This window comes from Phasianus colchicus, chromosome 3 (assembly GCF_987193195.1).
Source record: "Phasianus colchicus chromosome 3, bPhaCol1.hap1.1, whole genome shotgun sequence".
Lineage (NCBI taxonomy): Eukaryota > Metazoa > Chordata > Aves > Galliformes > Phasianidae > Phasianus > Phasianus colchicus.
In genome coordinates, this window is record NC_143438.1 from 57,985,822 (window position 1) to 58,010,152 (window position 24,331).

General features: G+C 38.6%; 1 long non-coding RNA gene across 2 annotated transcripts; it reads right to left on the bottom strand.

Moving 5' to 3' along the window:
* Positions 1-784: 784 nt before the first annotated feature.
* On the bottom strand, positions 785-24,309 carry LOC149918608 (uncharacterized). Of its 2 annotated transcripts, none has more exons than XR_016465190.1 (6): positions 24,174-24,309; positions 10,477-10,511; positions 9,886-9,993; positions 5,147-5,266; positions 1,716-1,849; positions 785-1,291 (listed from the first exon to the last, which is right to left on the bottom strand). It is a non-coding gene; the product is annotated as an uncharacterized LOC149918608 (long non-coding RNA). The 2 variants fall into 2 exon arrangements; XR_016465189.1 differs by having other exon boundaries at positions 24,134-24,309.
* Positions 24,310-24,331: the final 22 nt, after the last annotated feature.

A 24,331-nucleotide genomic window follows, 5' to 3' on the forward strand; every position in this document is an offset into this window, starting at 1 on the left:
TTAGCCTCTGGTCCTGTTCTTTTCCCATTCAGAGCTTTAGTCGCAATTTTTTTTCCTTCTTAAAGGTGCTCAGTTGCATTTTTTCCAGAGGCTGCTTCCTTTCCCCAAATTACTTTTACCTCACAAGGCATTTTCTCAATCTTGCACAGTTTCAGCTGTCCCAAATTAGGCTTCTTGTGCTTCATTCCTGCTCTCTTCATCAGAACATTTACCTCAGCCTGCTATAGAAGACTTCAGACAAACAGCTTCAGTGTACTCTCAGATCACGTTAATTAGTCGCCAGGATAAGTGCTTATAAAAAAAAGGGAGTAACAAAAAAATTCTTCAGACTTCTTCAAAAATCCCCATGTGAAGGAATATATCTGTATCCAGAACTGCTCATAGACAGATTTTTAATTATGAAAGCCTCTGTGAAGATAAATTAGTTCCTCAGGAAGTCTGTCAGAATATAAAAGAAGGACCGTCCCTCTGAGACCACACTGAAGGTATAAAGAAGCTTGTAACAGCATCACACCCTGATAGAGTCTTTTGGACAGTCAGGAATAACTGCAGGCAGTATTACAAATCACACTCAGCAAAAGACTAGTACGGCCTGAAACTGAATTCCTCACATTGTATTTGAAACTGTTCCTATTGCCTCAGCCGTGGCAGTATCCACTTTAAGTGAATTTAAACATAGCCAAAGCAATGAGAGTGGAGTTTATAAAAATAAATAAACAAATAAATGTGTATATATAAATATAAATAAAATTTTATTATATTTATATATTTACACGATGGACACAATACTGAAGACATGAACAAGAGAAAATGCTGAAGCTGTGTGACAAGAATGCTTTGTGAATTTGTGCTGTCTAGCTTTGTGTTAATTTTGCCTGCTAAATGCAACACTTCAGACAGTATCACTGAGATTCTTTGTTCTAACTAGTTACGGTGCAAGTTCTCTCTGCTTTCTGGAGGGATAAGGCAAACAGATAAACTCTAGGTTTTGGAAGGCTCTTTTTCTTTTTTGAATAATGCATATCCAGAGTTCCTCAGACATCAAAGGATGACAAAATGCATTTCAGTGATACACAATCACTGGCACTGACGTGTAGCTACTTTGAGAATGAAAGGTGGAAGGTAGCTCACATGGTATGGCACAGGGAAATTGTGGCCATGGACAGAAAGGTGAAGCTGTTCCATATATTAGTTGGGAGATTTTTAACATCTATACTGCTTAGACAGAAACACAGCTTTTGAAGTGTGGACTTGAATACTCGACAGCAAGCTGAAAGGAATTTGATTTATCCTGTGTAGAAAGAAGAGATGAGTTGGTTTATCAGAATAGTTTTTGCAACTTATGCTAGAAATGCTACCAGCTGTGATATTTAAAATTTCATTTGAAAACCTGGAAATGCCACTACCCAATCTAAGAACTATTGCCACCGCAAGTAATGTCTGACACTCCCTGCAAGCATTCTCCCATGAGTCTGTGAACACTTTGAGAAGAAAGGGTACTTTCCGCATGACCACAAATGAATTGTGACATTTTACCAAATGCTATGCTTTCTCAACCATCAGAGCATCCTCAGCAGTGCCTTGACATATTGTCCTGTGTCCTCAACTTCCTTCCTTGCCACAAAGATCTCAGCAAGAACCTTTGGGTTCTTGGCTACTGGCTATGGCTATTCTAGCTACAATCTTGAAAAGATGACAGATTCTTGAAGGCGTACCTGTGTCCCACGTTTTGTGTATAGTGACTGCATTCTCATTTGCCTAGCAGAACTGTAGCACTTCCACCTAGCAATATCTGTAGTGAAGCTGGTGGCCTTTCTCACTCTCTGGAACAGGGCACTCAACCTAAGAGCTGGAGACCAGAGAATAAAGTCAGTGAGGACTGCATAAGAAAGGTGAAACTAGAGGTAGCTACATCTCAGAAAAGCCTCTGAAGGATGTAGAGTAAGGAACTGGCAGTCTGGGGGACATGAAGGTCTGCAGAGATGCATGCAGATCTTTCTTGTGTGATGGGCTGGATCAGGATTGCTTGCATAGGCCTGGATCAGCTGTGGGGCAACACAGCAGGCATACCTCTTTTCTCCCAGAACACTGGTAAAAAGCTCTCATTAAGTGAATCTACTTCATTATTCGCTCAATGTAACAGCGCTTTTCCAAGGCGCTTTTGCAACAACTTATGGTCACACAGGATATCCCACAATTCATGGTGTGACAAAAAGATGAGGTAACTTCAGATATAAAATTATTACCATTATTAATTTCTCAAGTAATAGTTGGTGAACCACTGAAAGCTACTATTACATGACTTACAGCATCAAAAATCACTATCCATAGCATTTTCTATGTTCTTCAGGGGAAAAAAAAAAAAAAAAAAAAGAGGCTAGTATTCAATGGACTCACAGAAAAGTATGTATCATAATATCAACATATATATCAGTTGACAGCACCAAGTACCAGTAAACAAAAAGACACTGAATAGACAGAGGAAAACTATCCCTAAGAGCACGCATTTAGTCTGTGCTTCCTCTTACATTAATGCACCGCCCTTCAAAGATCAGATAAAGACTTACAATGTAATTTTAGAGCTAAAAAGAAAATTAAGTGTTACTGGGAACAGAGAGGTGGAGAACACTGTGGTCTTCTATCTAATGAAGTCATTAAAATGAAACCATTTTTTACCCTGGTAATGGAGGATGCACATTGACACAGTCTTACAAATCTCTCTGATTGATGAAATTAATCAAAAACAATGAGAGTTGCCCTCCACGTGCAGAATAAGAGCCTGAAAAAAGCAGGTGAACTAAGTTTGGACAGGACAGGGGATGTAATTTTCAAATGTTGTCCATCCTCAGGAAAAGGAAGCTATTGGCCTGAAACTCTTGGAAAAAAGTTTATATTGGAAAGACTTTACTTTGATGACCTCTACAGAGTGTGAGAGACATTCATAACCCATGAAATACACACGAGCTGTTGATGGCTTCACCCTTTCATACACAACAGAATGAGATCAACAAGAGAGTGTCCTATTTCAAACTCTTCTAAGAGGCTCTGAGGCTGATGACTCCATGTGAATTTATCAAATCTGGGAGTCTGCTCCAAGCTAGTTAGAAAGATGAAACACAGGAAAAGAGGAAATTAATCTCATCATTTCCCTTAGGATTTTAGAGGCTCCGATTTTCATGGGAAAGCTTTCTTTTCAAATTAAACTCACCTATACTTCATACACAAAAATAGGACTGTTTCTAAGAAATTTCTTACAGACTAGCTTGAGGCCAGTGCATTTTACATGTTTGCCATCTGATCCATTGCCCAGCAAGTCATTAAAGCATTGTCTTTCGGCCACATACAAACACATTATGGAAAGACTGGTAATGAGACCAGTAATGATGCAAAGCTCTTAAATGTTCCGTGTATTTTCAGCCATAGAAAATAGTTCAGAAAAACTGGAATCATGGTTTCTTGTGTTAAATTGAATTATGGGGATTACTGGTTCACACTGAAGCATGAATTTACTGGAGGTATTAAAGCATTGGGCAGCATCATACATATGCTGAAGTCAAACTTTAGTCACGCACTGTGATTTTAGTGCATCAGACTGCCATTGCATCTGTTGAATGTAAAAGAAAAATACTCTTCCTGATAGAGGAGTATTACAGAGCTCATTTCAGTGTGATTTTCCTTTTGCTCTGTGCAGTGTTTGGTGCTACATATGTCCTTTTTATTCCCTTGCATTATTCATCCTGCAAGGAACAGAACATCTCAGAACATAGGTAGCATCTCAGGACATGCACCCTACAAGGAACAGAATATCTCAGGACATGCTACCTATACAATTTTGAATGTATTTTCCATACAGTAAGGATGCATGCCCTGCACACCTCAGCTTTGTTCAGAATGCTTTATGGTCATTAAAAAACACCAGAACCATGCTTCTTGCAATACAGTTCTCTAAGGTTCATAAGGAAATCAAAGAAGTTAGAACCAAGGGACATGCAGAGATCAGATTGTTTTTCTTCTCTCAAGGACAGCAATATAGATTTTCTTCTTCACAGAATTACAGAATTTCCTAAGTTGGAATGGACCCACAAGGAGCAAGTCCAACTTCAGCCTTCACACAGGGCCACTCAAAAATCAAACCCTATGTCTGAGAGCGTTGTCCAAATGATTCTTGAATTCTGGTAGTTCGGGGCTGTGCCCACAGCCCTGGGCAGCCCGTTCCATGCCCACCGCCCTCTGGTGCAGACCCTTTCCCTGACCCCCAGCTGCCCTCCCCTGACACAGCTCCATGCCGTCCCCTCAGGCCCTGTCGCTGTCACACAGAGCAGAGCTCAGCGCTGCCCCTCCACTCCCTGTGAGGAGCTGCAGCTGCCATGAGGCCTCCCCTCAGCTCCTCTGCTCTGGGCTGAGCAAACCCAGGGAGCTCACCTTCTCCTCAAACATCTTGTCATCTGGACTCTTCACCATCTCTGCATCCCTCCTTTGGACTCTCTCTAATAGTTAGTTTTGTAGTCTTCCTATACTGTGGCAAAATTGTACACTGCATCTATTTGTACTTTTATCTACTTTTTTAAATAGAAAATCTCATTTTAGATTAAAAAAAACCCTAAATCTATTTCGTTTAGATTAGATTTGTTATCTCTATTAAAAAACAACAACAACTACTACACATATTTTATTTATGTCCAGATAAAAACAAGTCAATTTTTCTTATATCTTGAGAAGAAAATGTACATGGTTTAAAGTTCTTTCATGTTGACAGAAGAGTGTTTGAGTATCAGTGTAAATGAGAAGCAAGTTCTATGAGAATCAGGTACTTACAAATTCTGTGTGGATATTCACACAAAAAAAAGGATCCATAAAAGAATACAGAAAGGAATTAGTACCTGAAAAATATTGATTTCTTAGGTATTAAGGAGGCAGTATGAATCCTTTCTTAACCGCTTTTCCAATTGCAAAATTTAAAAATTCATTGTAATGCATTCATGTGAACTAACAGTATGTGAATGAAATCAGTGTTGACGATACCAATGATCATCATTACAAATGCCATGCCAATTATTTAATGCAAATGTTTTCCCATAGAGTTAATCAGGAAATGTACACTAACATTAAAATGATTAATATTTCTAAGTTAAAACTCTGGTTGTACCTGTAAAGTTTCCTAGAGATGAATCAATATGAAATCTATTCACTCTGCATCTATTCACATCAGTCGAAGATGAATATTAGGCGTTTGATGCTTCATGCAACCAGCAAACATGAGAATTTACTGAAAAGAAAGCAAGAGAAGAGAATGGATACTCTTCTGTCATCATTCTTATTGCTAAGGAAACCATCTTCTTGTTCTGTGACAGGCTACAGCAACCAGTATACCTCGTGTCTACTACATTTGCACCAGTACAGTTCTTTTTCATTGTAGGGAGGTAGGGAGAATGTAAAGCCCCATCCTTTACAGTTAAGGATACATTTTAAAGCATTGTCTGGTAACTTGTTCATTTTCTCTGAATTTCATTATATAACCTGTGTATACTTTTTCTTCTGACAGTGTTCATAGGTTGATAGGTTTTTGTAGCACCTGGATGCACAATATTCAGTACTTGGGAATATATGCAAATATTTTAAATAATACATACACTGCAGTGAGGAATGTGCCCTTTTTATTTATTTGTTTTTTAATTGTTTTCAACAATGACAAGTAGAACACTAAAACTGGATAAAGGCAGCAGCTTATGTGGCTTGGAACAACAAAACTGAAGTACGTTGTACAGTTTGGGCAAGAGTTATGTTAAACAAAAGGGAGCATAGAAGTAAATTTAGATTCTAGACAGCTGGTACCCACATTAATTCATTGTTACTCTGTTTTGGACAGTTTTAATGATATCTCTCCAGGAAAATTATGTTCTAGTGGAGCCAAATGAAAAGCGCCACCAGATACAAGAAGGTCACTGCCACTTGGCCTCTTTTCTGCAGAGGTTTACATGCAACTCCTGCTATATCCATAACACAAAATTAAGTGTCTTGCATAGAAGGTCATAAACCTGAATGCCTGAGTTGTTTGGTTCCTATGTTATTGTGCAGTGCTACATGGATTTTACCGTGCGGGGCCAGAAAAGAGTCCAGACACTGTAATGTGCAGTGACACATTGCAAGTCATTGCCTGTCACCATGTAGCCATAGTGTTCATTGTTAAAGTGCTCTAATGATCAAAGAGTGAGGATCCTCTTCTTTACTGTGGAAATCATGAGGATTCTTTTGAAACATTAGTCTTCCTAGCAATACCTACTTGATTATTTACTTCATTTCCACTGCTGAATTTTCTATGATGTACACTGAATGCTGCTTAGAAAAATGCCATGATATCATTTGCTTTAATCAAAGCTTTTTGTCTCTTAGTCTGGAGGAGTAGTAGGGGATGAGTCTGATACTTCCTTCTCCCTCAAAGTTGTGGCACTTGCGCTCTTTGCTGGTTCTGTCTTCAATAACTGCATTGATATTTTTGGACACAAAATGTAATGAAGTCGTGACTAGCAAGTAGTGATTTAATCATATTGGCTTCCCCAAGTGTTTTCTGTCTCCTAATGTTGATTGCCTGCTGAGCTAATGATAACATTTTCTCCAGTCATCTCAGCTAAGTCTGCTCTATTGCACACAGCCCTGTTCAGTATGTAGCCACATGACATATTCTTGGAACAGAGTAGAATGGGCTGTTGTATAGGCTCTTATGGCTTTGCAACTGAATATGAATATAAATGTCTATGGCAATAAGAGGAAAAAAAGAGTTATCTATCCTCTTCATCATTTTTTTTTTTTTTTTAACAATAAAAATAAGCATACTTAGCCTTAAGCTAAGCTAAGTAAAATAGAATATTTACAAATTTTCAAGGTTTAGTCTTACCTTGATTATAGCTTTAAAAACAAATATTTTTTTTTTTTGTCATAGTATAAATAACCATAATACTCACAAAAATAAATCCAAGTAATATATAACAGTATCATCACTTACAACAGCAAGGTTCATTTGGTGCTTCATGGAACAAATCCCTCAGGCCTACCTCATTTCACAAAGGAAACACAGGGAAGACAGCTAGATGAAGCACTCTCAGATGAAACATTTATGGACCATATGTATATACAGAAAAGTGAGACCGCAGGCTTTTCTTCTCCAAAGGCATTTGCATGGCCTAACACCTACAGTTACATCAACACAAAGCATTGCAGGAAGCCTCAAACTGGAATCCACCCAGTGTAGCTGACAAGACCGGACCACCTGAAATGTTCCATTGTGGTGTTTTAAAAGCTATAATATTTACAGTGTAGGTAGGATATTTCAATCCTTCTCCAAAAATAACATTTATTTCCAGCGGCTAGGATTTTTAAAGGCAGCTAAGGGACTTGGGCCTGCTGCTGAGAGCATGCAAGATATTAGATCCAAAATCCCTGGATGCTTAGAAGATGTCAGCCAATCTACACCATCCAGATTTTTTCTTGAATGTAGCCCAGACAACACAGATCTGGCATTACTTTAGATTTTCTCTCTGGCACCCATTTATTGCTTCAGCTCCACCAATTCTCACTGTCTCAGAGATAATTCCAGTTCTCCTATTTTAAGAAAAGAAATCCTCCTCCATTCCTTTTCTATGCACCAGTTCCTTCCAAAAAGAAGAGCCTCACATCCCTATGCAATATCCTGAGTTCTTCTGTGTTTAAAAACCTTCTCCCATACATGGAAAAACCCACAATTCCTTCCCTTTCTCAAGCCCCATAGTCCACAGTACCAAGCTGTATCTTTCTGGAGCACACCTGGGTGACACTGCTTCAGATTTTGATTACACTGGTGTGTGGATGCAAGGTTTTTAACCAGCACTTACAGTATAGAGAACTCTTAATGCGGCTGCTGGTGCTGTTGAGAGTAAGACGATACGGGCCTGTAAAACTTCCCATTTTGTTCAATGGGAAAAGCAAATGAGAAATCAGCGTTTGGCTGCTACTAGCACCAGATGGAGATTAGAGAGAAAACAATAAGCAAAACAGCACAGATGCACCAGCATAGTCAGGAGAGGTTGATGAAGCACCTTGTTCTTCTCCATGATTTCCTGAAGGTGTAGTCACTCAGGACTTACATAATTCTCTTGTTAAATTTTAAGGGCTTCGGGTCAAGTCTGTTGTACTGTTGAGTGCCTTTCCCCTCTTTCTAGCAAATAAATCATGCCACTTTTTGACATTTTCCCTGCTTGATAAGCAGTTGCTGTGTCTTACAGAGTGATGTGAGGCTTGTCAGATCAGTGCAGTCTGAATTAAAGAGCAATTTTAACACAAATGCCAGCTTTTTGCAAAAGCCTTCTTTCAAGGGAGACCTGTTCCCTGTACATTATATGCCACTTCAAGGAGGCCTGTTCATATAGTGCAATACTTGTGAATTATGAAAGGTCCTGTTCTTTGGATTTAAACATTTTACTTCAACAGTCCAAGAGTATTTAAACAATTCCAGGGTTTCATATCTTTAAACAACTTAGATTGGTCTTTTGAAGTCTGGTGGGAGCCACACTTGTGATTTTCTCAGAACAAAAGAGAGGCAGATGCACAGCATTTTTCCAGACTTATTTTGTATTCTTCATCCCACGTATGTTGTCTGGACGAAGGCATAAATGTCCAATAAAATCAGCATTGCAGAAAAACACAGTGAGCTCCCACAGTTTCTTCCTTTCTTATGTAAGCTTGCCTAGGATTAATTCCTTTAATTAGAGCTTAACCACTCAAGTGACACATATATTGCACATTTTATTTTTTACTCAGATACTCCTCTTCTGCAGAAATATCATTCCTACCAAGTGAATTCTGGACTCCTTCCTACTCATTCAAATGAAATTGTAAAATGAAATGGCAAAAATCAACTAAATATAATTTAAGTATATTCTTCACTAAGCGATACAGGTACAAAAGTAGCTGTGGTGTCCCCAAAGGTTTCTTTCCCTCCCTGATTTCCCATCAGGTAGTCACCTAAACTTATTTATGGATCCATACCTTTCAATAAATGTAGTATCCTATGATCTATACTCTTTTTAATTAAAGGTTTTTTTCTCCTTTCCATATGTTATTCTCATTCAGCCCTAACTTTGTCTTATTGTTGCTAAATCTATAGTAGCTTAGTTATATTGTTAATAAAGAGAATTTGTATTTTAGATTCTATGAATGTTCTGTCCAAATTTCCACGTGGTAAAATATGCTGTGAACTTGGTAATTTCCTCCCATCCCTGAATTTATTACAGTTGTACATTTTGATCAGCCAAGCCTATTAAAAATAGATTGGGCTGGTCTGACCAGAAATACAAATGTATCATGTACAACTTAATTAACTGCATTTCACAACACTGAATGCAAACAATGCAGGCAATGTTTGCCTTAATAAAGCAAATCTATTGTAGAATTTTCTCAAAGTAATGTTTTGGTTTTTTTAAAAATTCATTTCTTGTGCATTACATTGGAGCCATCATTTCACTTTCCTTTTAGATCATTTTATGTCTGTGACCAATGGCTCAGAAAATTCGACTTTCTTTCAGCAGAAATATTCACCTCCAAATTGTACCATAATATAAACTACCAGATGCATACTGAGGGTAAGAAAACTGTTAATGTACTCTATTTCCTTACTTATTTCAGAAATAGCTTTGGCATCAAATATGCTATTTGCAGAAATAACCATGAGTTCTGCTGTTGTCTGATTGATTTCTTGAACTTTTGGGCATCTCTTAGGAACACAATGACCCGTTTAAAGTCATAAGAGTACCTCCTCTCCTTTCCCTACTTCCTGTTCACACACAATAATTTTTTATTATTATTTTAAATTTTCTCTGTATTTTTGCACATTTCTTGGCCAATATGTTGACCTACCTGGAATTCTCGCAATGAGCCACACCAGTCAAAGACTCTGCAGGAAATAACAGTCTCAACTGCCCAGTTGACTGGAATCTCAGAGAGAGAGGAAAATGTTTGCTCTGCCTTATTTTGGAGGAGAAAGAAAAAAAAAAAAAAAAAAAAAAGCAATGAAAATGGTTCAATTTTTCTGAAATGACCTTTTTTCCTCTCTCCAGAACACTCCCATGCTTTGTTCCAAGTCAGAAAACAAATTTTCTTCGTAAGTGTTGGTTTTTCCACAGTCAGAAAAATCTAACCAGGAACAAGAAAAGCCATTGCTGCTCCTGTTCAGTCTTGCTGAAGCCATCTCTGCCAGAGCCTTGGTCTGAAAGCTGCAGACACTGGCCTGGTAGGATGGGAGTAGTGCTAGCTAGCAGCTGGAAGTCACAAACTCTGTCATTCCTTGGGATGCGTGTTCTGGTAGCAGGGCTCAGTGGTAGTGATCTGCTCATCCTACACATGCACGCATGCCTAATGCTTTTTGATACTCATAGGAGTAAAAGACCTATTGGCATGTAACTCTCCCATAGAGAGTCAGACAGACACATAGGCACCACGGTGGCTCACCTGTCTTTGCAGTGTTGGAACTCCTGGAGCTAAACCTGAAAAAAAATATGAAGAAGATTCTTCTTGTTTCATGCTTGAAATCACCAAATACTTTTGCATGGCACTGCGGAGCTGAGACCAGAGAATGAGTCTCACTTGTGCTTTTGTATCACTGTTTGCATGTTTACTGTATTGCTAAATTAATAGTAAAATACTCTTCTAGTTACTCCAATAAATGTTAAGCATTTCCAAAGGAAAAACAGTTGATAACAGCATTATGTGGGATGGGAGGCTAGACACTGCAGTATCAGATGTAGATCTGTATTATATAACATTAAAAAAAAAACCTTATTCAATATCCAGTAGTGTTTCAGTGCTTACTGTGTTGAAGACAATGCAATGTACAGCAGACAAAAATATTCATTAACTTTGTCTCATCTTTTCCTGAAAGGAAGTTGGTTACTCTCAGATAATCACATAGTGTTCAAAATGACAAAAGAGACTTTACTCTGGAGGAAATCAACAGATTTTCTGTAAAGTATTTTCATATCTCTTTGGTAGAACTGAAAAGTTTGTTTTCTGTGAAACTGGAACAGCATGTAGGAAACTCCAGAATAGTAAAGCACAATGAAACAAAAGGTCATTTCTAAATGTTTGGCCTTCACTTATATCTTTGGGACAAAGTACGTTACAGAATGTGCACTCTGAGTTCAAGTTACAAACAGAGCATTTTGTGTCATTTTAACATCTTGCACAAGTCTCAGCAGACAGACCCTATAATCCAACAATCACAATCAACGCCTTGTTATACTGTAGAACAGAAAAGGGTTCTTTGACAAGATGATTCGGTGTTATACATGCTAATGTGAGCCATAGCATCTGCAGAATAGCTCATGAATACCCCAAATACTGTTCAGCACTCCAGTGAGAGTTGTGTTTTACTTAGCTATAGTGCCAAGATGCAGTTTCGTTAACCTTATTACTCTTTTTTTTTTTCTTCAAGGAATAATTCTGTTGTCGCTTAGACTCACCAGGATACAATGTCATGGATACCAAGTAGAGTAAATAGTATTAACATAATATGCACAGCCTGTGCTTCCAATTTTCATGCTTCACACAGGAAGATGTGTAATGACTAGAATCTGACAGTTTAATTTATTCAGCCCTTTTGCACTGGTTTGTTAAACACACACACACACACAAAACACACAACAAACACTCAATTCCAGATTCATTTTCATTTTCTTAAACCACAAAGAAAAAAGTAATGTATTTCCATGCTGCCTTAATTTTTGACTGACCCATAGTGCACACAGTTAATAGAAGAGCAAAAATTTTTAAATATCAACAGGGACCAAGCTTCTAGGCTATACCTAAAATGTATTTAAAATTCTGACCACTACTTGATATTGACTTCATCCCACGGTTGCTCAAAATCAAAGAGCAAATGGGTTAAATGTATATTCAGAAAATGAACAACATTAGAAATATTATATTTGATCTCAGTTTCTAACCTCAATGAGGTTGTTTGTAATAACAGGAAGTTGTTTTATCTTCAGTTTTAGCAAAGTTAAAAAACAAAGCAAAACAGAGACTCTATAGTATGTCAGTAGTTGATGGAAATAAATTCATTGCAAAAATTGGCAAATGTTAGTATGTGGTTCTGGAACTGGACTTTTTCAAAGGGACCTAATCTAAAACTTCAGTTTAAGTCTCCATCACAGGTTCACTCTGTAATCCTAAGCAAATCACTTATGGACAGAATCTTTAAAGTAATTAGACACCAGATCCCATTAGCCATTTTGTTGTGACCATAGATACTTAACTTTGGAAAAAAAGTCATTCTCCCTGTGTCATGAAGTTCATTCCTAATGCAGGGCAGACAGATGTGCTGACTTTGGTCAGGGGTGTTAAATTCATTAGATACTGGAGTAAAAAACAACTTTGATAAAGCAAATCACAAATAAAAAAAAGTTTGCTTGTAAATCTCAACTTTCCAACATTCACAGAGCTCAGATTTTGAACTTTGATTGTGAGGTCTATTTCTAGAAAACTTCCCCATCAATCATATCCAAAAGAGTGCAATAATTATGGCAGAACATCTAACCTGTACAGACCTATGAGGTTTGCCTATGTGTGAAACAGCTTTGGAAATGCTACCTGGAAAATTATTCCGGTGATTGAATCGTGGCTATCACACTGTGCCTCTTGCAACACTCTTATGTTTAATCCCTTCTAAAATACCATAACCTAAATCAAAATCTTCAGCTTTCTTCTTGAACACTTCATCAGTTTAAAATATTCACATAAAGATGGGTTTTGGTCTAGTATTAAATGTGGAGGTTGGTAGCCCTGCATGTAGCAGGAGGGTTAGAGATTCATGATTCTTGAGATCCCTTCCAACCCTGGCCATTCTGTGATTCTGTGATTTCTAAGACATGATACTTTTATTTTGTTACACACTAAGACCATGCACAAATGGTTATCAACACATGGCTAATGAGCAGTAACTCAGCAAGTCGCAGATCACAATCCAGAATCCTGAAATCTGTGCTTCACCTTAAATTTACATAAACTTTTCACGCAGTTGAACCTCTACACTGACACAAATTCGACATAGCAGCCTCCTCACTTAGCATCAAAAACACCTTCTGCTGAGTAAAATAATCCAGAAGTTCAACCATGCAACCCAATATTACATTCCCAGAGAGAAGTGGAGGTTTGAAAATTCAGGGGATATTTAGACATGGAAAATTGAGTTTGATGTCATTACTAGTAGGAAAAACACAGAAAGGCCCCTTGATGGCCACAATATACTCATTTTGAATTACTGAATGCAGCAATATTCTGCTGGGTAATTCAGCATGTTTTTCCCAACAAAAACTGTTTCATCTATTTCTTAATACAAATGTAACAGCTAATTGCTTCACAGGCATGCTGTGCCAGTGGAGAGACTGCAGAAGAAATCTCTGTTGATCAAAGCTCTCTGTCTTGTTATTGCTTCCCACCTGGAAGTGGCATCCTGACACTGCTCACCCTCAGGACTTGCTCTGGCTCTGCTAGTCCTGTGTCTAACGGTGCTGCAGTTTGCTGATGTCTTTCATTCCTGGGCCACTGCCAGTTCCTTGGTGAAGTAACTGAGCTAGCCATATTCTATGAAATTCCACAGCCATAAGTACAGGTGTACATAAAAGCACTGCTTAATAAATCAACAGTTTCTAATTGCGCACAAATAGAATGAAAATCCAGGAGAACAAGAAGCTATACCATGTCATAGCAAGTGTTTTCAAAGAAGGCAAAAAATGCCCTGTGGCCACTACTTGCACAGTCACACATAAGATTTGAACTATGTAAAATATTTCATGAGGAAGAGTCCTTTCAGAGAGTTTGGCTCCATCACACCTGCATTACCTGTATGTCTGTTCAGGGAAGGCTTTCCCTGGGCTGGTGTCACAAAATGTAGCACCATATAAGGCACTGAGGAAATTAGGAGTGTTCATTATCTCTGTTATAAAGTGCTTTTCACATAAGTGCAAAACAAGTCAGAGAGGGGAATCAAAGTCCATGTAAAGACGTTAGGGGGAATTCCTCCAAATCTGTTTTTGGAAGGCAGGCTGACCTAAATAACTCCTCAATGACTAATTGGAAGAAAAGCACAAGCTGATTTTTCAGAAAGTCTTTCAGTAATCAAAGTCCTGCTAACGCTTCTTGCCAGACCTGTAGCAGGCAGCAGCTCTTCTGGGCTAAGTGGTGCATGAGAGGATGTCCAGCTTGACATATCTCCCAACTTAGGGCCATTTTTACCATAGTTTTTTACCATCTAAACCACAAGCTATTAAGATTTATTTGACAAGAATATAATTTCTTATTGGATGAACTGAAATGTAGTGCTACAACATGACACATAAGCAGACAGTCCTCACTCAGAGGTAGACTTCTAGGTGAAGGCAGTGCACCTCAAGAGTATTTTCACAGTTATCTGAGGGGAAGAAGAACAAGGAAGCAGAACTGCAGAATTGGCCAATCCTACCCCTCTCAATACAGTTGGGCAGGTATTTTTCACTCAAGTGATTTTTTTTACTACAAAATCCCAGATTGTCAAAATTGCCTTGCTAGTGAAGAAAGGGCTTTGATTTCAACAAATATTTGTTCCTGGAAACATTTTGGGGGAAAAACAAAACAACAATAACAACAACAAAGAACCAACCAACCAACAAACAAATAAAATGCTCAACATTTTGAGCCTGTCAGAATATCCAATAGCATCATTATTGACTGGAGAGATTCCAACTTTCCTTTTCTAAATGACTTATGCCAAATTTCAAGCCACTTCAAGCTCTCCAAACTAACCAACCAAAAATCATAAAAAACAAAGGATTTCTAATTTTGTTCAGGAGCGCTTTTCAAGATCTTAACTTTTCATCCTTATTTGAGAAAGGGCCAAAACTGCTATTAGAAAGGGATACAACTTAATTAAAAAAGTAAGCTGCAGTTGACTCCCTGCTGCTCAGATTTGCAGAAATCTGAAAGCATGAATCCACCAGTTTATGCCTTACCAAGTGAACTTTCTTGGCAATCCTATACTTTTGTTTTGTACAGAACACTTCAAAGACTCACAGAAGAGATTGATTTTTCCAGGAATCTTTCTTTATGGAAATGTTTAGGTGATGTCCTTTTCCAAAGTTCACATATCCTGTAACAAGCCAGGTGGTGTTCATCATCTCCCATCTTGCAAGGTGTGACAGGTTCTCTGACCCCACTGTGGGTTGCCCTACTAATGCAGATTAATGGCAGGGAGATTTGTAGATTTGTGGGTTTCTGTCATTTGTCTGTAAGTGCCTAGAAGATACTGTCCGGGCTACAAGAGCAGCAGTCAACAGCTGTCTCTTGTTATTCATCTCCTTTAATTCTTCTTTCCCTCCTCACTGTTTCCACTTACTGATTCAGTAGTGAGGGAAGATAAAAGAACTGCCAAAGATGAGAAACACAACATGTAGAAATGAAAGGAAAGGCTGCAAGGACAGGGTGCCTATAGGTGACATTCTAGACCTTGTGCTGAGGGGAAGGGCAGAAGTTTAAGTGGATGTGGATGAAGTGGTGCTCATGTTCCCTCATGTTTCTAATGGGTGCGCTCTAATGTCACCCATTAGAAGAAAAGAAAGATCAGTTCTAACTGTATTCCAAAACACAACATGTAATAAAACAAAATAAAAAAAATCAAAAGGAAAAGGTATCCCTAGAAAACTAGGAAACAGCTGAAATAGTTTATTTCTAGGCATGTCTCTTTGGGTTACTCTACAACAAAAAAATCATTTAAAAAAAGATAAAATTCCTGTTGTTTCCAAAAGAACTTGAGGCTTAATAAAACTTTCTAATACTCAATGCAAATAATGTGAGAGTAGCATGAAACCTGTGTATAATGCTACTTATTAGTGATAGAAATTCAACAAATTCATCTGTAGCAATCGTCTCAAGCAAATTAAAGAAAAAATTAGTATTGCCTGGGACTAAATTCCTTGTGATGTGTTGCGTGTACTTCAAAGTGATATTCCCTAACAAACATCTTACCTTAACCCATAGTGGAGTTGTATACTGACAGAGAGGAAAAAAAGACTCAAGGACATACAGTGCTTTCCACACTCAGGTAACTGAGATTCTTGCATTAAGAGCATTTCGCAGGAAATACACCTGGAGTGCTCTGAAAGTAATGCTTCCTATTTAATTCCATGGAAACCACAACAGATACCAATAACAAGATTTGATAGAGAAAATTCTCAGCTACAAAACATTATTTTTCAACATAGCACCACCATGAGCTATGTATTTTGCCAGCAATAAACAAGAGTCTGCTTGTGCTCATAAAAATCCGCACCAGCGGAAGTGATCCACAGTTTCACAGCTGTGGTGACAGCATTGTTGCTGGAAAATGTTGTGCACGCAGCCCATCTTTCATCAGCCTTAACAGACGGCACAAAATCAGGACTGTAGGGTGGGTATGATAAACAGTTCAGCCAAGATCAGTGTGGGGGCCTGGTGTTACTGTGTTTCAAAAGAAAGGTTGTCCTCTTCTCCGGCCTGACTCTGGAAGTTCAAGCCTTCAGTTTAGTCAATATTGCAATACAGTGGTCAGAGTTGGTGATTTGTCCAGGTTCCATGAAATATAGAAGGACCATCCCTTTCCTATCCCAAAAGACTGTACACATCACTTTACCTTCTGAGAGCTGTATCTTGAACTTTTTCTTTGATGGTGAATTCATATGCCACCACTTAATGGACTGCCATTTTGACTCTGACGTGACACAACATTTTGTCGTCAGTAACGATGTAATCCGGGAAACTGTCACTTTCAGCCCCATGTTGGTTCAGTAGGTCCTGACAAACTTGCAAACAGAGATTTCTCTGTTCCTCGGTCAGACTCACTTGGCACAAACTTTGTGATATTTCCACATTGCTACCATCGTTTCCAACACATTGAAGCTGGTATTCAGCTCCATACACAGTTCCCAGGTCATAATCTGCCACTTCGCGTATATGCGCTGATGGAGATGCTCTTCATTTCATGGTGTGACAGCTGTGCATGGCCATCCAGAATGTGGCCTGTCTTTCATGCCACTGTCACTGCTGCTGAAACGCATCACCCACCTCCTCACTGCTCTCACATCCACTGTTTGGTCTCCATAAATGTTCAGCAAGTGTCGATGAATATCAATGAATGCCATTTTTTCTGCATGGAGGAATTCAATTACGTATCTTTGCTTCATATGCACTTCCATGTCAGACAGAGTTTTCTCAGACTGCCCCTCTGCTGCCATCTGTCACATGGCAACAAAATGTAATTGAATATTGGTGGGAAGGTTCAACCTCTACTGCCATACCACCTCTGACATTGTGGGCCAACATAATAAAACAGTGGGCGTTGGTTTCAGAGGAGCCCTTACACTTTGGCTTTGAATAATGATTCAAAAGTAATGATTCAGAGTTTTAGGGGTGGTATTCTATGCAGAGAATTATTTCTCCACAAATTCCTTTTTAAGTGCCTGCTGTATAATTTAATTCAAGTTCCAAGCATGTCTCTTCGTGTATGTGGTAACAGAGAGGTATTGCTATAGGTGCACACTATAACAAAGGGAAAGAAACCACCTCAACCTGGTCTTCAGATCATTGGCAGCATTTTGTTAAAGCTTCTAAGAATTCCCATGACTGCTACGTAACTTATTGCTATCCTGCTTCCTTGAACTAGTGGGGGAACAAAATATTATAAACTGCCTATTTCTTCCGTATGTTCTGTATAGAAATCAGTACTGCACTGCCTCAGTACATAGCTACAGCTCTCAGCCCCCACAGCAGCAAGAGAAATAATATTTAAAATTAGAAAATGCTGTAGTAATGGTATCAGCTGGGGGAAAAAACATGAACTGCTGCCATTCAAGCCAAACCTACAGTCCCTGCTGTCTGTTGTGTCAGCACCACCTGCTGCTGCTTCTTTGCAACGCTGCTGGGCAATCAGCTTGACTCTGTATTTCAGCTCTAAACATGGGAGAAAGTAAGTACCTTGTTTTCTAAATGCTTCTGAGATCACACAGAACAGTTTGTGCTGATGCTTGTTGTTGTATAAGGAGTAGAATAAGAGACTGATCAAAATCTTACCTCCCAGTTTAGGCAAAGCTTGCTCTGAAACCAGCAGAGACATCTGGAGAGTTGATTTCTGATTTGCAAAAATTTTTTGCGGGTAATCTTGTTCAGCACATTTTCCAAATAAAAGCAAATTGGATTCTGGCACAGTGAATGATCCTGAAAAGATCTGTAGACAGATCTCATTTCACCTTTTGGGTCTGTGAAATGTCCCAGCATCTCGGAGGATTCATCTCACCTAACATAGTCGTGTCCATAAGCATGTTCCCCATCAGCTGAGTGTGCCTGAGCAGACAGAATTCTCTCAGCTTGCCCCTTCTTGCTATTCCTGCAATACAGTACAAGTCACACAAAACTAGATGTGCCTCCGCTCTACCAAAGGCAAATCAATAGATATCAAGACTCCTGGAGGGAGTTTATATACCTCTCCTGAGGTCCCTCTGTTGATTGCAAAGGAGCTCTGCCAAACTGACTGCTAGCATGAAATGCAAAGGCAAACCCAAGCTCAAGTGAAACTGACACTGGCAGCTGTATCTAGAGGAAGTTTATATACCTATACATTTTAAACAGATTAAATTACGGCAAGTTATTTTCCTGAAGGGACTACCACTGGTATGTCACAGAAATTTACTAGTGTCAAAAACATTGCTAGGGACAGAAAAAGTTACTGGTAATTACCAGAGGGGCTGAGAGGATGGGAAAGACCTTGAGCATGATAGAAGAGGAAAGTCTGATATTTCATATGCAGATGTGACTAAGGAATTGGAGAGAAATACAGTGAGAGAGTACGCAATGCAGTACGCAGATTTGTGAAAGTTTGAGAAAATTTGAGAAAGTTTGTCTAATATTTTCATTACTACAGCTTCCCCCTGCAGGAGTCTCTTGAATCTGATTTGGACCACCTGCCACACTACAGATCATCAGATCTCTGAAACCTCCATCTTTCTCTGCACTGTGCCTCTGAAACCATTTGTTGGCAATAAGAGGCAAGGCGACAGCAACTAGAGCACCAAATGAACAAACATGAGCACTGACAAGATTAATTTGACTTTCCTGATTTATAAAACCATAACTGGAAGCAGTTCAGTTCTGCTCTTGAATGCTGCAACTATAGCTGTAACTTTATGGTTTTTTTTTTTATTTTTCTCAATGGCATTCTCTATTTTTCATCTTTCATTTTATCCTGTTTTCTAAGAAAACTTTACATGTGCAATTCTTATCAAATGAAAGACAAACACTTGTAGGTGCCCAAACTAAACAACTAACTAAATGTAGTCATCATTAATTTTTTTCAAAATTGTAGGTAAATATAACCAGCAAAAAAGAAATAAGAAGTAGTCAGTAATGACATGTTTGAAAACAACAAAACAGCAATGGAAAAATTAAGAAAATGGAACGTTGCTGTTTTGGAATTTTATTTTAATTTTTTTGCAAAATTCAATGCAGTTGAGAGCTCAAGACATTCTAGATTGAAATAACAGAACATTAAACAACTGAAATAAATTTCTCTTAAAATATTTTAACATAATGAATTTGAGAATTGTAGACCTTTAGAAATCAGCAATACCGATATATTTTTAATGAACTGTGTTCTTTGTTGTTATAGGGGTGTTTTTGTTGGTTTTTTTTTTTTTTTTTTTTTAATTTTAAATAGAAATGTGAATCTCTTAGCCCCTAAGAAATTTCCTTTGGTTTATCACACAATGTTATCAGTTGCAAAACAGCTGGTACACTGTAATCATAGGCCATGACAACCCATTGTGTTCACCCCAACACATTTCTCATTCCTATGTTATTTTCCTATGGGAAATTTCCCTCTAACAGTTTTCTTCACAGCCACAAAGCACAGAAGTCCTCCTCCCTGCTCCACTCCTCTTTTTCTAGGACAAAGGCCATGGGACCACAGCTCCTGGAGAAGAAACACTACTGGAGAACTACCTGCTGACCAGTACTCACAAAATCTCTCCTACAGGACCTCACATTTTTGGCAGAAAACAAAGTAATTGATTTAAATACAAATGTATGTCAGCACTAATTAATTTGGTGCTCAAGTGTGAAAGGTACAAGGTTTCTAAGATATTATACCTCACTGTGACTTCAGAAATGCCTTGAGAAGATTTTGTTACATTTCTCCATTCTCCAATAGCTTTCCCTTGCATTTTCTTCAAAACATTTCTTCCAGCTGCCCCAGTTACAAGATCTCCTCATTTGACACTTCCCAGTTCCAACAACTTCTTAAAATAGTGACAAGGTGCACACCATGGCAATATTTACCTCCAGCTTTATCTTGCTACTGAGAATCCAGTCTTGGCCAGTCCCAAGTCAGACAGGATCTCTCACTGTTTTAGCAAGTGATATCTGAACTGAAGCTAAATCTAATGAAAATGGTGTCTCTTATACAAATCTTAGTCTCACCTCAGCAACCTGTAGCAAACTCAGCAAACTGTAGCAGTTCAGTTCAAGTTTTAGGATCTCCCATAAAAATCACATCAAAGTATCAACAGCTGTTCTGGTTCTGCTGAAGACATACCTTCATTTCAACCTTTTTTTATAGGAACATTGTCAACAGACCTTTCTGAATACTCTTCATTCAGAGTTCTGAGCTATTCCTCGCAGAGCAGAAATAGGTGGTTGGTGAGTAAACAATCCACACCATTATTCTCTACCTCCAGCAAGAAAAAGGTAGCAGATTGTATAAAAGATTGGAGACTAGATAGCAGCTAGCTATGTTTAAATAAGGAATGTGCCATGACTCGGTAAGTTACATTCTCAGATCTTCCCATCTCTCTAGGTATACCATAGAATCATAGAATTGTAAAATCATAGAAACACAGAATTACAAATGATAGAATCACAGAAGGGTTTAGAGATCGTTCAGTTCCAACCCCTGTGCTATGGGCAGGGTTGTCATCTACTAGATCTGGTGATATATACAAAACTCAGATGTTTTTCAATTTAAATAGATACTCCCTATTCATTTTTTAGCATGTATGCATTCCTGTTTGGTAAATTATTAAAAACAAAATCCAGACTGATGTTCTGCCTAGCAGACAAAAATGTCTCCTTTATACTTCTGAGATTCATGGTAATCCCAGTGTGTCAATATGTAACCGTTTTGTATTTTTTCTGTAGAGTTTTTGTAGACAGTAAAAATAATTTGGCATCACAAGTCCTTGAAGTTCAAAGACCTGACCCTAAGATGCCAGTAATATTTTGATCTTAGTCCAAAAAGTATTTACTCATGTCAAGTCTCAGCACTCTATCTCAGCCTCCAACCCCATTAGCCCAGTTGTTCCTTAATGCTATAAATGTAAAAATATAATTTTTTCCCATCCCAATCCTGATCACTCTTTTTAAAGGTTCTCCAATGTTTTTATTTTAAATATATTTCTAGGTACATTTCTATTAATCTTATGTACATGGTAACTTCATTCTTCTCACCTTTTCGTCTTTTCTTTTATGTTACATCTAAAAAATCAAAGAGAGGCTTGTTTAACTACTGTTTTTACTTGATTTTTAATCATAGATTTACTTCTGGACAGCAACAACTGCAGTAAGATTTTGAAAATAAAAGACTTGTCCATTACCTGAGTTATTTCCAAGTAGAAGATTGTAAAATTATGTTAGTTTTAATGACCAGGAGAAAAATATCTAGGATAATTGAGGAGTATCTAAGACAAAAATACAGAACCAATTAATTTTATTTAAGGAACTAGAAGCCAATAGATTGTAATTAGTTGTTTTCAATCTATTACCATGAAAGAAAACACTGGTCACAACAATAATGTTATAAAAATCAAAATGACTGCTTGGGATAGGCAGATTAAAATTTCCAGATGTCTGAAATTACATAAATTTCACTGAGAAAAAAAAAGATGCACTAATCTGTATTCAGGTGATCTCTGAAAACGCTGCTGGCAGCCTTAACCAAAGAGGAGGCAATCACAGAGAAAGACAGATGGGAATAATGCCAATGTTTAGGGTAGACAGGCCTGTCAAAATATGAGACACTTATTTATTAAAAAAAAAAAAAAAAGCAAACAAACAAAAAAAAACCCCACAACTGATTTAATAATAGAGTCATTTGGCTTTTTAAAGCAATTACAGTTTAGACATCCTCTTTGCTAATTCAGTCTGTATCACCACAGGACACTTTCCCTTAGACAACAGCTGCACACTACTCCTGAATCCAGGGAAGACTGAATGGAACAGCACGTGACTGCATTTTTATTCTTGACATATTCATACAAAAGGCTTCAAGTGCAGGAGCCAAGTGAAGTTGAATCTTACTTCTATTCACTTTTTTCCCTAAGTAAGGAAAAAATTCTTTACAAGCACACATGATTTGACCTATAGAGATGAGAATGTGAGAGCAACGTGAAATGTATTATATATGCAACCTTCAATCGTGCTGTTCTTCTTTGTCAAACACCTGAAAAGATTCTGAAAAGGATTCTGCAGGAAAAAGCAATCACATGTACCTATGGTTTCACTAAGAACAACACTGACACCGCTGTATAGAAGGTAGTATTGACCCATGAGAGTGATCTGCTGAGCAGATCCTCCAGTCTGCATACACACCAAAGAGTTGGCTTACTAAGAAGACACAAGCACATGTGCACAGTTCCACAGTCTGCCTTACAAGGTTGCGTGTGACCCCTGCTCTGCTAACCACAGCCCCCAGCATTTCTGAAGTGTAAGCTGTGGTAAGCAGGCTCTAGACAGGCTCACTAGAGAAAGCAGTAGGTTTTTGTTTGAATGGCTTTGAAAACAAATGTTCGCTGGCTACTTCAACAGAGTGTGAATCACAACCAGCTGTATGCTTCAGAAATATCTCAGTTTAGCATACAGGTCACCATCACGTGCTAAGGAAAGTCCCCCCTTCCTTTCAGTTGGGGATTAATAGAGCATTTTGTGTGAATGCTGGATAATTAGTGTTGTTAGCTGTCAATTCACAATTTCGGATGAAATCCCAAGTAGCCAACTGCATGCTGCAATCACTGGCATATTCACTAATTTGCATTACAAAACTCTTCAGCTGCCAGTCATCTCAGCTGGCCTCACAGAGATTTATTTGTGTGCATATACAATGGACCTACTTCTTAATGAAATATCTAATTGGAACCGATCTATTGATTTCTACTTGTACTATTACTAACACTTGTTTTCCATTACATACAAAATATATTCATTATATAAATATTCTTTTACTGCCTTGTCTCCTTTTCTTCTTACATTCATTCTTGGGAAACAGAAAACATACACTTCCAGATATTACTTGTTCTTTGTTAGTTGTACTTAGGGTCATTCCAAGTCTTACCTCTCGCACTACATTGTTTTATTTCAGTACAGATTAGGACATGAAATATTCAACCAAAATTTCAGGGGTTCATTGCACTGGATCTGGCTGAGATGGCATTAATATTCTTCACAGCAGTCCCCAGGTGCTATGTTTCCATTTGGGACTAAAGCAGCATTGACAACACACCCAAGCTTTGGCTCTTGCTAAGCAGCACATTCACAGCACGGAGGTTTTCTTCCTCCTGCTCTGCCCTGTTGGTGAGGAAGCTGGGGGTGGCCAAGAAGACAGAGGGGGACACAACCAGGACAGCTGACCCCAAGCAGCTAAAAGGATATTCCATACCATGCAGCGCTGGTTAAAGCAATCGTTAAAGGAAGGTGGACATTTGCATTTATGCTGTTTGTATTCCTAAGGAATCCTTGAATATCATCACAGAATCACAGAATGGCCAGGGTTGGAAGGGTCCTCAAGGATCATGAATCTCCATCCCCCTGCCACATGCAGGGCCACCAACCTCCCCATTTAATGCTAGACCAGGCTGCACAGGGCCCCATCCAATCTGGCCTTGAACACCTCCAGCGACGGGACACCCACAGCCTTTCTGGGCAGCCTGTTCCAGCACCTCACCACTCTCTCTGTGAAGAACTTCCCCCTGACATCCAACCTAAATCTGCCCTCCCTCAACTGAAACCATTTCCCCTCGTCCTGCCGTTATCTACCCTTGTAAAGAGTTGAAGCACTGACCAAACAGTGCTCCCCTGGAAACAGCTAAACATCTGCCCACCAGCAGGAAGTTGTGAACGAAGAACTTATTTTGCTTTGCTTATGCATGCAGCTTTGCTTTGCCTCTGCAAGGAGGAGGAGAGGACACGGACAGGCACACAGACACGAAGCCCGCCGCCCAGGCTCTCTCCGATGGCGGCGAGCCTCCATCCGTCTCCA